At 34.7% G+C, this 17,442-nt stretch overlaps 1 long non-coding RNA gene across 1 annotated transcript; it reads left to right on the top strand.

Moving 5' to 3' along the window:
* The first annotated feature begins 73 nt into the window (after nucleotides 1–73).
* On the top strand, nucleotides 74–973 carry LOC116039817. The gene is made up of 2 exons (XR_004102517.2): nucleotides 74–238; nucleotides 287–973. It is a non-coding gene; the product is annotated as an uncharacterized LOC116039817 (long non-coding RNA).
* The last annotated feature ends 16,469 nt before the right edge of the window (nucleotides 974–17,442 follow it).

Below are 17,442 nucleotides of genomic sequence, written 5' to 3'. Positions count from 1 at the left end.
TGGCCCTGATAGAAAAATAATCTAAAATTAAATAAATAATAAACATGTGTAGCTGTTAGGGTTAGGGTTAGGGTTATGGATTTCATCTCTTATTGAACAACACAGCAGTGAACTGTGCAGGACTCCTGCATTGGCCATATCTGTAAATAAGATTGGAAATGTGCTCTGCCAAATCCAGGCTTTCATCTCAAAGCAAAAGCCAAGACGACAGATGCTGATTGTTGGATGACATGATTAAGTTCTGCACACACTGTGTTCAGATACAAACAAAATAATTCACAAAAAGTTACTTTAAAGTTGTTTAATGAATGGGAAAACCAGTTATTCCACTGCTACATTATGTCCTGTTTCTCTTCTATCATTCAACTTTCTTTATGTTGTAATCACTGTATCCTGTTTGGAGTTGAAATGAACTAAACACACAGTACCAAAGTAGAATTTAACTTATAGAATGGGGAAATGTTATTTTACAAGCACTATAAATATCTCAGATGTCCAAGCAATTAATATGTAAAGAACTGTATAATAATAACTTTTTGGTTTGAAATGAGCAGAGAAGGATGTGTGACTGCATATAGATTTAATGAACATATGTCACTCCATTTTCTTTCTTGGAGCACAGCATATCACATTTTAAACAAGCTTATCTTCACAATCATGTATACTTTTTTAGATTTGTTTTTTAGATCTTCAACGGTGCTGTATGACAGGTATAGAGAATGCTTGCTTAATCTTAATTTAAATTGTCATCCTCATTAGAATCATGTGCATAGACAATTGAAGTATGAGTTCTAGCTGCACCAATTAAAGCCATATAACCTGGATGACAACTTCCTATTGAAACAAATGTTTTCTGAAAGTGAAAATGTAATATTTGAATGATGAGGCCAGGGTTGGATTGCTGAATAATACATGTATGTATGCTAATTTCTGTGTCAGGCTGCAAAACCATTAAACAGAGTACAACAATCTATATCGTCTCATTGGTTGAGTTTTAGTTAATTTTTGATTAGCCAATTACAGGTGTTTCTTTCAACACAGTGGGCGTGTCCATCCAACAAAACATTTTTTTAAACATTTTCTAAACTCAAGCGAAATCATGAAACTTTCCTATATGTTGGAAAATATGTAATCCACCTTTAGGTACTACTGCTATTTCTATAAACCAGTATTTAGTGTTCAGGAAGTACTTTTTTTAAAGACATTATTTCATATTGCCTAGGCTTCTTGTTTAATTTTTAATTAGTGGAGAAGTCATTCAATCATTATTTTATTCTCTTCTGACTTTTTGAGCTCTCTCAGAGCCTGCAAATAAATATGATGTGTGATTTTAATCAGCAGGTGGCAGTATAGCCACATGCCATTTAACAACAATTGCAGTATTATTTGGTCCTTCACATACCCAATATAGTGTTTTTTATTTATAATCTGAATTGTTACATACCCATTTTATCATCTTACAATACAGGTTTTACTATACAAAGTTTTTTTTCTTTTCTGTATGGATGGGTATTCTTTGTTTCACAGCAATATATGCAGTATTGGTTTCTGTCAAGGTTTCTCTGCTATCGCTTATTCCCTGTACAGTTTGTAAAAGCATATCAATTATTTTCTGTTATGGTGTTTCAGAACAAGAAGAGAAAGGGCTTTTTTATGTCTGTGTGCTTTTTGTTTGAGCTTTAAAACGAGCTTGCGTGCACACTGTACAGTTGTCTCTGTGTGGGAGGCTTTCATCTCTCCCGTTTCCACCTCCATTACTGCCAATTCCCCCATTTTACCTCCTTCCCTTCAAACAAATTGCCTAGACACAGAAAATCCCATGTGAGGCTAAAATCAATGCTGCCATCATTTACAAACAATCACAGCAGATGTACGAAGGTGAGTCCTCCTAGGCAGGGGAGGGAATCTTCCTCCAGAGAAGGACATTGAAGAGCCTGTTATGGTGATACATGGTGCCCCCTTCTCCATGCTCTGTGGTTCTTCTGTTGCAATGAATAGCAGCATGCTATATGCTTTTAGTCTCTGTGGCTTAGACAGCCAGTCAGTGCTTTTTTGTATAGCATGAAATCTCATGTTTCTTTCAACTGCTGCATTTCAGAAGATGCGTAACAGTGTTTTGTCACTGTGACTTTGTCAGATTTATGGTGAAAAGGAACTTCTGACCAGGCATTTGCCAAGTCGAAACTCCACCATGTGATAAAAAGATCCTGTGTGAGGTGCAACTGAGCATGGTGCAAAGTTGAACATAACATAATCACTAAGAGGACTGTGTGCATGCAAAACATGAAATGCTGCTAAAAGGTTACTTTATTGTGGTGGGTCTGATATTGGGCTTAGATATGTGTAGGAAGCAGTACACTATCTTGGGCTGTGACTGTAAATCAGAAAGTAGATATAGTTAACTCATCTGATCAAGGATGCATATGCAAACTAAACTACATCGGCTGTACTATCAAAATAAAATGCATCGACACAGCGGGTGGTGACTGGCACACTGTATGGATATGGGTAATAATGAGACTTTAAGCAGCTTTTGATCTTGATCGCAACATTGCATGTTTTGGTTTATTGTTTGAATTTTATCAGTGTTTGTGTACATTACATTTGGTTTTATTGGTTGATGTGTTGCATGTTTTAACAGTTATTATTTGCATGGCTTTGTGAATGTCATGTGTTTTGTTGATTGGTTGGGACATTGTATGTTGGACTGGGGATCAAAGTAATGAGAAGCAGCTGTGATTGACTGGAACAAAACCCTCCACAGCTCAGAATTAGCCACAGGATTGGGTGATGTATGTTAGATTGAAATGAGACAGCTGCAGGAGGAAAAAAGGAGAGCAGAGGAAAAGTAACATGGATGTGACCGTCTGAAAAAAAAGTATGTCGAAAAAAGTAAAAAAAAAAAAAAGTCATAGTATAGTATGTCAAAAAAAGTGATAAAAAAGCCATAGTATGTAAAAAAAAGTCATAGTATAGTATGTCGAAAAAACACATTAAATAATATGTCGAAACAGTCATAGTATAGTATGTAGATAAAAGTGATAAAAATATAGAATAGTATGTTGAAAAAAGACACATTATAGTATATCGAAAAAAGTAATAAAAAGTCATAGTATAGTGTGCCGAAAAAAGTCATAGTATAGTATGTTGAAAAAAGTGAAAAAAGCCATAGTAGAGTATGCCGAAAAAAGTGATAAAAAGTCATAGTAGAGTATGCCGAAAAAAGTGATAAAAAGTCATAGTATAATATGTCAAAAAAGCCATGGTATAGTATGTCGAAAAAAACGAAAAAAGCAATAGTATAGTATGTCGAAAAAAAAAACATAAAATAGTATGTCGAAACAGTCATAAAAAATCCATATTATAGTATGTTGAAAAAAGTGAAAAAAAGCCAAAGTATATTATGTTGAAAAAAAGCCGTAGTATAGTATTTCAAAAACAATTATAAAAAAGCTGAAGTATAGTATGTTGAAAAAAGTGATAAAAAAGCCAGAGTATAATTTGTCGAAAAAAGCCATAGTATAGTATGTTGAACAAAGTGATAAAAAAGTCATAGCGTGGAAGAACTCTGGTTGGGAGACTACAGCAGTTGGGGGTTCAATCCTCACAAGGTGTGTTTAATTTTAAGGTCCAACAGTTAAAGTGAAAAACTCAAATACACTCTAAAACATTTGTGTGTCAGATCCGATGGCTCAGAGTAATATTTGGAAGAACATGGCACCTGTGGCTTCAATCCTCATGAGGTGTGTTTAATTTTAAGGTCTAACAGTGAAAGCAAACAAGTCAAATACAGTCTAAAACAACTGTAGAAAACAACTGCAGAGTGAGTCAGATTGGATGGCTCAGTGTGGAAGAATGCTGGTTGGGAGACCGTATGAGTTGAGAGTTCAATCCTTGCAAGGTGTGTTTAATTTTAAGGTCTAACAGTTAGAGCGAAAACCTCAAATATGCTCTAAAACATTTGGAAAGGGTGTGAGATTGGGTGGCTCAACATGGAAGAGTGCTGGTTGGAAGATCCCAGCAATTGTGAGGTCAGTCCTCACAAGGGGTATTTATTTTCAAGGTCTAACAGTGAAAGCGAACAAGTCAAATACGCTGTAAAACAGAGTAGAGTGTAGAGTATGTTGGATCAGATAGCTCAGTGTGGAAGCACACTGGTAGGAAGACTGTAGCAATTGTGGGTTCAACCCTTATGAGGTGTGTTTAATTTTAAGGGCTAACAGTTAAAGTGAAAAACACAAATATGCTCTAAAACATTCCCAATGCATGCCAGATCCGATGGCTCAGAGTAATACAATGCTGCTTGGAAGAACATAGCAGTTGTGGGTTCAATCCTTGTGAGGGTTACTTATTTTCAAGGTCTAACAGTGAAAGCTGACAAGTCAAATACACTTTAAAACAACTGTAGAGTGTGACAGATTGGATGGCTCAGAGTAATAGAGTGCTCTTAGAAGATAACAGCTAGTTGTGGGTTCAATCCTCCCAAGGTGTGTTTAATTTTAAAGTGCGAAAGCGAACATGTCAAATACACTCTAAAACAGTTAAAGCGTGTGTCAAATCGCATAGCACAGCATGGAAGAATAAGGAGCATAGCAGTTGTGGTATCAATCCTCAAGAGGTGTGTTTGATTTTAAGGTTGAAGCAAAAAACTCAAATATACTCTAAAACATTTGAAATTGTGTCAGATCGGATGGCTCAGAGTAATACAATGCTGTTTGTTAATTTTTAAGGTGATGTGAGTGATAAAAAGGCATAGTATAGTATGTCGAAAAAAGTGATAAAAAAAAAGCCATAGTATAGTATGTCGAAAAAAGTGATAATAAAGCCATAGTATGTTGAAAAAAGTGATAATAAAGCCATAGTATAGTATGTCGAAAAAAGCCAGAGTACAGTATATTGAAAAAAAAGATGAAACAGCCATATTATACTATGTCGAAAAAGCCATAGTATAGTATGTCAAAAAAGTGACAAAAAAAGCCATATTATAGTATGTTGAAAAAAGCCATAGTATAGTATGTTGAAAAAAATGATTAAAAAAGCCATAGTATACTATGTCGAAAAAAGTGACAAAAAAGCCATACTATAGTATGTCGAAAAAAGTGATAATAAAGCCATAGTATAGTATGTTGAAAAAAGCCAGAGAAAAGTATGTTGAAAAAAATGATGAAACAGCCATTTTATAGTATGTCGAAAAAGCCATATTATAGTATGTTGAAAAAGCCATAGTATAGCATGTATAAAAAAAGTGATAAAAAAGCCATATTATAGTATGTGGAAAGAAGCCATAGTATAGTATGTTGAAAAAAGTGATAAAAAAGCCATAGTATACTATGTCGAAAAAAGTGATAAAAAAGCCATACTATGTCGAAAAAAACTGTTAATAAAGCCACAGTATAGTATGTTGAAAAAAGTGATAAAAAAGCCATATTAAAGAGTGTTAAAAAAAGCCATAGTATAGTATGCCGAAAAAAATTATAAAAAAAGCCATATTATAGTATGTTGAAAATAGCCATAGTATAGTATTTCAAAAAAGTGACAAGAAAAGCCATATTATAGTATGTTGAAAAAAGCCATTGTATAGTATGTCGCAAAAAGTGATAAAAAAGCCATATTATAGTATGTTGAAAAAATGCCATAGTATAGAATGTCGAAAAAAGTGATAAAAAAGCCATATTATAGTATGTTGAAAAAAAATGAGAAAAAAGCCATATTAAAGTATGTCGATAAAAGTGATAAAACAGCCAAACTATAGTATGTCGAAAAAACTGTTAAAAAAGCCATATTAAAGTATGTTGAAAAAAACCATAGTATAGTATGCCGAAAAAAATGATTAAAAAAAGCTATAGTATAGTATGTCAAAAAAGGTGATAAAAAAGCAATAGTATAGTCTGTCGAAAAAACTGTTAATAAAGTCATAGTATAGTATGTTGAAAAAAGTGAAAAAAAGCCAAATTAAAGTATGTTGAAAAAAGCCATAGTATAGTAGGCCGACAAAAATGATAAAAAAAAAGCCATAGTATAGTATGTCGAAAAAATTGTTAATAAAGTCATTTTATAGTATGTTGAAAAAATTGATAAAAAAGCCATATTAAAGTATGTTGAAGAAAGCCATAGTATAGTATGCCGAAAAAAATGATTAAAAAAAGCCATAGTATAGTATGTTAAAAAAAGTGATAAAAAAGCCATACTAAAGTATGTCGAAAAAAGTGATAAAAAAGCCATATTGAATTATGTTGAAAAAAGCCATAGTATAGTATGCTGAAAAAAATGATTAAAAAAGCCATATTATAGTATGTTGAAATCAGCCATGGTATAGTATGTTGAAAAAAAGTGATAATAAAGCCATAGTACAGTAAGTCAAAAAAAGTGATAAAAAAGCCATACTATAGTATGTCGAAAAAAGTGATAAAAAAATACCATATTGAAGTATGTTGACAAAAGCGATAGTATAGTATGCCGAAAAAAATGATTAAAAAGGCCATATTATAGTATGCTGAAATCAGCCATGGTATAGTATGTCGAAAAAAGTGATAAAAAAGCCATATTATAGTATGTTGAAAAAAGTGATAAAAAAGCCATATTATAGTATGTTGAAAAAAGCCATAGTATAGTATGTTGAAAAAACTGAGTTAAAAGCCTTATTATACTATGTCGAAAAAACTGTTACCTCTCCTGGAACCATCACCTCATCGTGGTGGAGAGGTTTGTGTGTCCCTATCAACCTGAGGGCTGTGTTGTCTGGAGCTTTGTGCTCCTGGTAGGGTCTCCCAAGGCAAAGTGGTCTCAGGGGAGGGGCCAGACAAAGAATGGTTCAAAAACCCTATGAAAAAATGAGGTAGAGATGGAGTGACCCTGCCCGGAGGAAGCCCGGGGCCCCCGTCTGGAGCCAGGCCCAGATGGAGGGCCCGTCAGCGAGCGCCTGGTGGCCGGGTTTGCCACGGAGCCCGGCCGGGCACAGCCCGAAAAAGCTACGTGGCACCTCTCTCTCCAACCCATGGGCCCACCACCTGTGGGAGGAACCGCTGGGGTTGGGTGCGCTGCCACATGGGTGGCAGTGAAGGTCAGGGGCCTCGACGGACCAGACCCGGGCAGCAGACGCTGGCTCTGGGGACGTGGAACGTCACCTCTCTGTGGGGGAAGGAGCCGGAACTTGTGCGGGAGGTGGAGCGCTACCAGTTGGATCTGGTGGGGCTTACCTCTACGCACAGTCTCGGTTCTGGAACCATACTCCTGGATAGGGGTTGGACTCTTTTCTTCTCCGGAGTTGCCCAGGGTGTGAGGCGCCGGGCGGGTGTGGGGATACTCACAAGCCCCCGGCTGAGCGCAGCTACGTTGGAGTTTACCCCGGTGGACGAGAGGGTCGCCTCCCTACGCCTGCGGGTTTTGGGGGGGAAAACTCTGACTGTTGTTTGTGCGTATGCACCAAACAAGAGCTCGGAGTATTCGGCCTTCTTGGAGACCTTGAATGGAGTCCTGTATGGGGCTCCAGTGGGGGATTCCATAGTTCTGCTGGGGGACTTCAACGCGCACGTGGGAAATGATGGAGACACATGGAGAGGCGTGATTGGGAGGAACGCCCTCCCTGATCTAAACCAGAGTGGTTGTTTGTTGTTGGACTTCTGTGCTAGTCATGGATTGTCTATAACGAACACCATGTTCGAACATAGGGATGCTCATAAGTGTACTTGGTACCAGAGCACCCTAGGCCAAAGGTCAATGATCGATTTTATAATTGTTTCATCTGATCTGAGGCCGTATGTTTTGGACACTCGGGTGAAGAGAGGGGCAGAGCTGTCAACTGATCACCATCTGGTGGTGAGTTGGGTCAGAGGGTGTGGGAAGACTCTGGACAGACCTGGTAAGCCCAAACGGGTAGTGCGGGTAAATTGGGAACGTCTGGAGGAGGCCCCTGTCCGACAGACTTTCAACTCACACCTCCGGCATAGCTTTTCGTGCATCCCTGTGGAGGCTGGGGGCATTGAACCCGAGTGGACAATGTTCAAAGTTTCCATTGCTGAAGCTGCGGCGGGGAGCTGTGGTCTTAGGGTCTTAGGTGCCTCAAGGGGCGGTAACCCACGAACACCGTGGTGGACACCGGTGGTCAGGGAAGCCGTCCGACTGAAGAAGGAGTCTTTCCAGGATATGTTATCCCAGAGGACTCCGGAGGCAGTTGCAAGGTACCGAAGGGCCCGAAGGGCTGCAGCCTCTGCCGTGAAAGAGGCAAAGCAGCGGGTGTGGGAGAAGTTCGGAGAAGACATGGAGAAGGACTTTCGGTCGGCACCAAGGTGCTTCTGGAAAACCGTTCGCCATCTCAGGAGGGGGAAGCGGGGAACCATCCAAGCTGTGTACAGTAAGGATGGGACGCTGACCTCAACTGAGGAGGTAATAGGGCGGTGGAAGGAGCACTTTGAGGAACTCCTAAATCCGACTAATACGCCCTCTATGGTAGAGGCAGAGCTGGAGGATGATGGGGGATTGTCGTCAATTTCCCTGGTGGAAGTTGCTGAGGTAGTTAAACAACTCCACAGTGGCAATGCCCCAGGGACTGATGAGATCCGTCCAGAAATGCTTAAAGCTCTGGGTGTGGAGGGGTTGTCTTGGTTGACACGCCTCTTCAACATTGCATGGAAGTCGGGGACGGTGCCTAAGGAGTGGCAGACCGGGGTGGTGGTTCCCCTTTTCAAAAAGGGGGACCAGAGGGTGTGTGCCAATTACAGGGGTATCACACTTCTCAGCCTTCCCGGTAAAGTTTACTCCAAGGTGCTGGAAAGGAGGGTTCGGTCGATAGTCGAACCTCAGGTTGAAGAGGAACAATGCGGATTCCGTCCTGGTCGTGAAACAACGGACCAGATCTTTACTCTTGCAAGGATCCTGGAGGGAGCCTGGGAATATGCCCAACCGGTCTACATGTGCTTTGTGGATCTGGAGAAGGCGTATGACCGGGTCCCCCGGGAGATACTGTGGGAGGTGCTGCGGGAGTATGGGGTGAGGGGGTCCCTTCTCAGGGCCATCCAATCTCTGTACGACCAAAGTGAGAGCTGTGTCCGGGTTCTCGGCAGTAAGTCGGACTCGTTTCAGGTGAGAGTTGGCCTCCGCCAGGGCTGCGCTTTGTCACCAATCCTGTTTGTAGTATTTATGGACAGGATATCGAGGCGTAGTCGGGGAGGAGAGGGGTTGCAGTTTGGTGAGCTGGGGATCTCATCGCTGCTTTTTGTCTTGTTCGCGAGTGAGGGAACAATGAAGCGGGAGATTGGTCGGAGAATCGGCGCAGCGGGTGCGGTATTACACTCAATTTATCGCACCGTTGTGACGAAAAGAGAGCTGAGCCAGAAGGCAAAGTTCTCAATCTACCGGTCAGTTTTCGTTCCTACCCTCACCTATGGTTATGAAGGCTGGGTCATGACCGAAAGAATGAGATACAGGGTACAAGCGGCCGAAATGGGTTTCCTCAGGAGGGTGGCTGGCGTCTCCCTTAGAGATAGGGTGAGAAGCTCAGTCATCCGTGAGGAGCTCGGAGTAGAGCCACTGCTCCTTCGCGTCGAAAGGAGCCAGTTGAGGTGGTTCGGGCATCTGGTAAGGATGCCCCCTGGGCGCCTCCCTAGGGAGGTGTTCCAGGCATGTCCAGCTGGGAGGAGGCCTCGGGGAAGACCCAGGACTAGGTGGAGGGATTATATCTCCAACCTGGCCTGGGAACACCTCGGGATCCCCCAGTCGGAGCTGGTTAATGTGGCTCGGGAAAGGGAAGTTTGGGGGTAAATTATAAAACAGCTATATTATAGATTGTTAATAAAGCCATAGAATAGTATGTCGAAAAAAGTGATAAAAAAAGCCATAGTATAGTATGTCGAAAAAAGACAGCGTATAGTATGTTGGAAAAAATTATTAAACAGTCATATTATAGTATGCCAAAAAGTGACAAAAAAAGCCTTATTATATTATGTTGAAAAAAGCCATAGTATAGTATGTTGAAAAAAATGATAAAAAAAGCCATAGTATACTATATCGAAAAAAGTGATAAAAAAGCCAAATTATAGTATGTGGAGAAAAAAACAAAGTATAGTAGGCCGAAAAAAATGATTAAAAAAAGCTATAGTATAGTATGTCAAAAAAGGTGATAAAAAAGCAATAGTATAGTCTGTCGAAAAAACTGTTAATAAAGCCATAGTATAGTATGTTGAAAAAAGTGATAAAAAAGTCAAATTAAAGTATGTTGAAAAAAGCCATAGTATAGTATGCCGAAAAAAATGATAAAAAAAGCCATAGTATAGTATGTCAAAAAAAGTGATAAAAAATCCATACTATAGTATGTCGAAAAATGTGATAAAAAAGCCATATTGAAGTATGTTGAAAAAAGCCATAGTATAGTATGCCGAAAAAAATTATTAAAAAAGCCATATTATAGTATGTTGAAATCAGCCATAGTATACTATGTCGAAAAAAGTGTTAATAAAGCCATAGTACAGTATGTCAAAAAAGTGATAAAAAAGCCATATTATAGTATGTGGAAAGAAGCCATAGTATAGTATGTTGAAAAAACTGATAAAAAAGCCATAGTATAGTATGTCAAAAAAGTGACAAAAAAGCCATACTATAGTATGTGGAAAAAACTGTTAATAAAGCCATAGTATAGTATGTCGATAAAAGTGATAAAAAAAGCCAAACTATAGTATGTCGAAAAAACTGTTAAAAAAGCCATAGTATAGTATGTCGAAAAAAGTGATAATAAAGCCATATTAAAGTATGTTGAAAAAAGCCACAGTATAGTATGCTGAAAAAAATGATTAAAAAAGCCATAGTACAGTATGTCGAAAAAAGTGATAACAAAGCCATATTATAGTATGTTGAAAAAAGCCATTGTATAGGATGCCGAAAAAAGTGATAAAAAAGTCATAGTATGTCGACAAAAGTGATAACAACGCCACAGTATGTTGAAAAAAGCGATAATAAAGCCATAGTATAGTATGTCGAAAAAAGAAAAAAGAAAAGAAAAAATGATTAAACAGTCATATTATAGTATGCCAAAAAGTGCCAAAAAAGCCTTATTATATTATGTTGAAAAAAATGGCAAAAAAAGCCATAGTATACTATGTCAAAAAAAGTGATAAAAAAGCCAAATTATAGTATGTGGAAAAAAGCCATGGTATAGTATGTCGAAAAAAGTGATAACAAAGCCATAGTATAGTATGTTGAAAAAAGTGATAAAAAAGCGATATTAAAGTATGTTGAAAAAAACCACAGTATAGTATGCCGAAAAAAATGATTAAAAAAAGCTATAGTATAGTATGTCAAAAAAGGTGATAAAAAAAGCAATAATATAGTCTGTCGAAAAAACTGTTAATAAAGCCATAGTATAGTCTGTTGAAAAAATTGATAAAAAAGCCAAATTAAAGTATGTTGAAAAAAGCCATAGTATAGTATGCCGAAAAAAATGATTAAAAAAGCTACAGTATAGTATGTCAAAAAAAGTGATAAAAAAATCCATATTATAGTACGTTGAAAACAGCCATGGTATAGTATGTTGAATAAAAGTGATAATAAAGCCATAGTATAGTATGTCGAAAAAAGTGATAACAAAGCCATACTATAGTATGTTGAAAAAAGCCATTGTATAGGATGCCGAAAAAAGTGATAAAAAAGTCATAGTATGTCGAAAAAAGTGATAACAAAGCCATAGTATGTTGAAAAAACTGTTAATGAAGCCATATTAAAGTACTTCGAAAAAAGCCAGAGTATACTATGTTGATAAAAATGATGAAACAGCCATATTATAGTATGTCGAAAAAGTGACAAAAAAAGCCATACTATAGTATGTTGGAAAAAGCCATAATATAGGATGTCGAAAAAAGTGATAAAAAAGCCAGAGTATAGTATGTTGAAAAAACTGTTAATGAAGCCATATTAAAGCATGTTGAAAAAAGCAATAGTATAGTATGCCTAAAAAAATAATAAAAAAAAGCCATAGTATAGTATGTCGAAAAAAGTGATAATAAAGCCATAGTATAGTATGTTGAGAAAAGCGATAAAAAAGCAATAGTATAGTATGTCGAATAAAAACATAGCAAATTTGGTAGAAAAAAGTGATAAAAAAATCCATATCATAGTATGTTGAAAACGGCCATGGTATAGTATGTCGAAAAAAAGTGATAATAAAGCCATAGTATAGTATGTTGAAAAAAGTGATAATAAAGCCATAGTATGCTGAAAAAAGTGATAATAAAGCCATAGTATAGTATCTCAAAAAAGCCAGAGTATAGTTTGTTGAAAAAAATGATGAAACAGCCATATTATAGTATGTTGAAAAAAGTGATAAAAAAGCCAAATCATAATATGTGGAAAAAAGCCAGAGTATAGTATGTCTAAAAAAGTGAAAGAAGCCATAGTATAGTATGTCGAAAAAAAACAGATTATAGTATATTGAAAAAGTGATAAAAAAAGACGTAGTATAGTATGTTGAAAAAAATGATAATAAAGCCATAGTATAGTATGTTTAAAAAGCCATAGTATAGGATGACAAAAAAAGTGATAATAAAGCCATAGTATAGTATGTCTAAAAAAGTGATAACAAAGCATTAGTACAGTATGTCGAAAATGTGACAAAAAATACATAGTATAGAATGTCGACAAAAGTGAAAGAAGCCATAGTATAGTATGTCGAAAAAGAGTGAAAAAAAGCCATAGTATACTATATTGAAATAGTGATAAAAAAAGCCATAGTATAGTATATCGAAAAAAACAGAGAATAGTATATCGAAAAAGTGATAAAAAAAAGCCAGAGTATAATATGTCGAAAAAAGTGATAATAAAGCCATAGTATAGTATGTTGAAAAAAGCCATAGTATAGCATGTTGAAAAAACTGATAATAAAGTCATGGAATAGTATGTTGAAAAAAGTGATAAAAAAGCCATATTATAGCATGTTGAAAAAAGCCATAGTATAATAGGTCGAAATAAGTGAGAAAAAGCCATAGTAGTGTGTTGAAAAAAATGATAAAAAAAGCTACAGTATAGTATGTCAAAAAAAGTGATAAAAAAATCCATATTATAGTACGTTGAAAACAGCCATGGTATAGTATGTTGAATAAAAGTGATAATAAAGCCATAGTATAGTATGTCGAAAAAAGTGATAACAAAGCCATACTATAGTATGTTGAAAAAAGCCATTGTATAGGATGCCGAAAAAAGTGATAAAAAAGTCATAGTATGTCGAAAAAAGTGATAACAAAGCCATAGTATGTTGAAAAAACTGTTAATGAAGCCATATTAAAGTACTTCGAAAAAAGCCAGAGTATACTATGTTGATAAAAATGATGAAACAGCCATATTGTAGTATGTCGAAAAAGTGACAAAAAAAGCCATACTATAGTATGTTGGAAAAAGCCATAATATAGGATGTCGAAAAAAGTGATAAAAAAGCCAGAGTATAGTATGTTGAAAAAACTGTTAATGAAGCCATATTAAAGCATGTTGAAAAAAGCAATAGTATAGTATGCCTAAAAAAATAATAAAAAAAAGCCATAGTATAGTATGTCGAAAAAAGTGATAATAAAGCCATAGTATAGTATGTTGAGAAAAGCGATAAAAAAGCAATAGTATAGTATGTCGAATAAAAACATAGCAAATTTGGTAGAAAAAAGTGATAAAAAAATCCATATCATAGTATGTTGAAAACGGCCATGGTATAGTATGTCGAAAAAAAGTGATAATAAAGCCATAGTATAGTATGTTGAAAAAAGTGATAATAAAGCCATAGTATGCTGAAAAAAGTGATAATAAAGCCATAGTATAGTATCTCAAAAAAGCCAGAGTATAGTTTGTTGAAAAAAATGATGAAACAGCCATATTATAGTATGTTGAAAAAAGTGATAAAAAAGCCAAATCATAATATGTGGAAAAAAGCCAGAGTATAGTATGTCTAAAAAAGTGAAAGAAGCCATAGTATAGTATGTCGAAAAAAAACAGATTATAGTATATTGAAAAAGTGATAAAAAAAGACGTAGTATAGTATGTTGAAAAAAATGATAATAAAGCCATAGTATAGTATGTTTAAAAAGCCATAGTATAGGATGACAAAAAAAGTGATAATAAAGCCATAGTATAGTATGTCTAAAAAAGTGATAACAAAGCATTAGTACAGTATGTCGAAAATGTGACAAAAAATACATAGTATAGAATGTCGACAAAAGTGAAAGAAGCCATAGTATAGTATGTCGAAAAAGGTGATTAAAAAGCCATAGTATAGTATGTCGAAAAAAATTATAAAAACGCCATAGAATAGTATGTCTAAAACGTGATAAAAAAGCTATATTGTAGGATGTCGAAAAGAGTGAGAAAAAGGCATAGTATAGTTTATCGAAAAAAAAGAACATAGCATATCAAAAAAGTGATAAAAAAGCCATAGTAGAGTATGTTGAAAAAAATGATAAAACAGCCATGTTATAGTTTGTCGACAAAGCAATAGCTTAGTATGTCGAAAAAAGTGATAAAAAAGCCATAGTATAGTATGTCAAAAAAAATGATAAAAAATCGTATTATACTATGTTGAAAAAAGCCATAGTATAGTATGTCGAAAAAAAATATAAAAACGCCATAGAATAGTATGTCGAAAACGTGATAAAACAGCCATATTGTAGTATGTAGAAAAGAGTGAAAAAAAGCCATAGTATAGTTTATCGGAAAAAAAACCGAGTATAGCATATTGAAAAAGAGATAAAAAAGCCATAGTAGAATATGTTGAAAAAAATGATAAAACAGCCATATTATAGTTTGTCGAAAAAGCAATAGTATAGTATGTCAAAAAAAGTGATAATAAAGCCATAGTATAGTATGTCGAAAAAAGTGATAAAAAAGCCATAGTATAGTATGTTGAAAAAAGCCATAGTATAGTGTGTCGAAAAAAAACTAAGTATAGTATGTAAAAAAAGTTATTATAAAACTATAGTATAGTATGTTGAAAAAAGTGATAAAAAGGCATATTACACTATGTTGAAAATAAAGCCATGGTATAGTAAGTCGAAAAAAGTGATAATAAATCCATAGTGTAGTATGTTGAAAAAAGTGATAAAAAAGCGATGCTAAAGTATATTGAAAAAAGCCATAGTATTGTACATAAAAAAAAACAGAGTATAGTATATCAACAAAGTGATAAAAAAAGACATAGTATAGTATGTTGAAAAAAATGATTAAACAGCCATATCATAGTTTGTCGAAAAAGCCATAGTATAGTATGTTGAAAAAAATGATGAAAAAGCCATAGTATAGTATGTCGAAAAAAGTGATAAAAGAGCCATACTATAGTATGTCGAAAAAACTGTTAATAAAGCCACAGAATAGTATGTTGAAAAAAGTGATAAAAAAGCCAAATTAAAGTATGTGGAAAAAAGCCTTGGTATAGTATGTCGAAAAAGTGATAAAATCCATACATAGTATGTTGTAAAAAGTGATAAAAAAACGATATTAAAGTATGTTGAAAAAAGCCATAGTATAGTATGTCTATAAAAATGATAATAAATCCATAGTATAGTATGTCAAAAAAAATGATATAAAAGCCATATCATAGTATGTCCGATAAAACTATAGTATAGTATGTCGAAAAAAGTGAAAATTAAGCCATAGTATAGTATGTCGAAGTAACTGTTAATAAAGCCATAGAACAGTATGTTGAAAAAATTGATAAGAAAGCCATATTATAGTATGTGGAAAAAAGCCATAGTATAGTAGGTTGAAATAAGTGAGAAAAAGCCATAGTAGTGTGTTGAAAAAAACCGATAAAAAAGCCATAGTATACTATGTTGAAAAAAAGTCATAAAAAAGCTATAAAAAAGCCATAGTATAGAATGTCAAAAAAAGTCATAAAAAAGCTATAAAAAAGCCATAGTATACAATGTCAAAAAAAGTGACAAAAAAGCCATATTAAAGTATGTCCAATAAAACTATAGTATAGTATGTCGAAAAAAATATATAAAAACGCCATAGAATAGTATGTTGAAAACGTGATAAAAAAGCCATATTGTAGTATGTAGAAAAGAGTGAAAAAAAGCCATAGTATAGTTTATCGAAAAAAAACGAGTATAGCATATCGAAAAAGAGATAAAAAAAAAAAGCCAGAGTATAATATGTCGAAAAAGTGATAAAAAAGCCACAGTATAGGATGCCGAAAAAAATTATTAAAAAAAGCCATAGTATAGTATGTCAAAAAAAGTTTTAAAAAAGCCGTAGTATTGTATGTCAAAAAAAGTTACAAAAAAGCCATATTAAAGTATTTTGAAAAAAGTCATAGTATTGTATGTCGATAAAAGTGATAATAAAGCCATAGTATAGTTTGTCGAAAAAGTGACAAAAAACCAATAGTATAGTATGTCGAAAAAGGTGATTAAAAAGCCATAGAATAGTATGTCGAAAAGAGTGAAAAAAAGCCATAGCATAGTATATCGAAAATTAACAGAGTATAGTATATCGAAAAAGTCATTCATTCATCATTCATTCATTCAATCACTGCTTATAGTTACTGTGGATCTGTAGTTTTTCATTTTATAACAATTCTGTATATATATTCTGTATATATACTGTAAATATTATACTGTGCTTCTCAAAAAGAGAATGATGATGAAAAAAACCAAAACAGTATTGTTACGCCTATTTTCACTTTTATTGAAAGACAAATACAAATCATTTTTGCTGTCTCAACAAATTCAGATTCTTCCACAGAACAAATCTTTAACTACATAATCATAACTGAATTATAATAGTTACAGTTGGCGGCCAAATAAGATAAAATTTGACTTTATTGCTCCCCTATAGGATAAATTCAGGTGTCACAGCAGCAATTACAGATATGTACAGTGGTAGGGAATAGAAATATATAACAAGCAAAATAAAAAGGTGCAGAAATGATTTCATAAAATGTACACGCTAAAAAATACAAGACTTTAATAATGTGGCAATGTGTCAGAGAGAGGGAGTGTCCTGAGTCTAGTGGTGTCCATTGATCCAGTCGTTACAGAATTAGCTGTTTATCCAAGTCCAGCTTGTGATGTGACCCAGTGAGATGTTGAAAAAAGCCATAGTATAGTGTGTCGAAAAAAAACTAAGTATAGTATGAAAAAAAGTTATTATAAAACTATAGTATAGTATGTTGAAAAAAGTGATAAAAAGGCATATTACACTATGTTGAAAATAAAGCCATGGTATAGTAAGTCGAAAAAAGTGATAATAAATCCATAGTGTAGTATGTTGAAAAAAGTGATAAAAAAGCGATGCTAAAGTATATTGAAAAAAGCCATAGTATTGTACATCAAAAAAAAACAGAGTATAGTATATCAACAAAGTGATAAAAAAAAGACATAGTATAGTATGTTGAAAAAAATGATTAAACAGCCATATCATAGTTTGTCGAAAAAGCCATAGTATAGTATGTCAAAAAAAGTGATAATAAAGCCATAGTAT

This window comes from Sander lucioperca, chromosome 20 (genome assembly GCF_008315115.2).
Source record: "Sander lucioperca isolate FBNREF2018 chromosome 20, SLUC_FBN_1.2, whole genome shotgun sequence".
NCBI classification, from domain to species: Eukaryota; Metazoa; Chordata; class Actinopteri; order Perciformes; family Percidae; genus Sander; species Sander lucioperca.
Note: the sequence above shows the minus strand (reverse complement) of the source record. Positions and strands in the feature narration are given on the sequence as shown.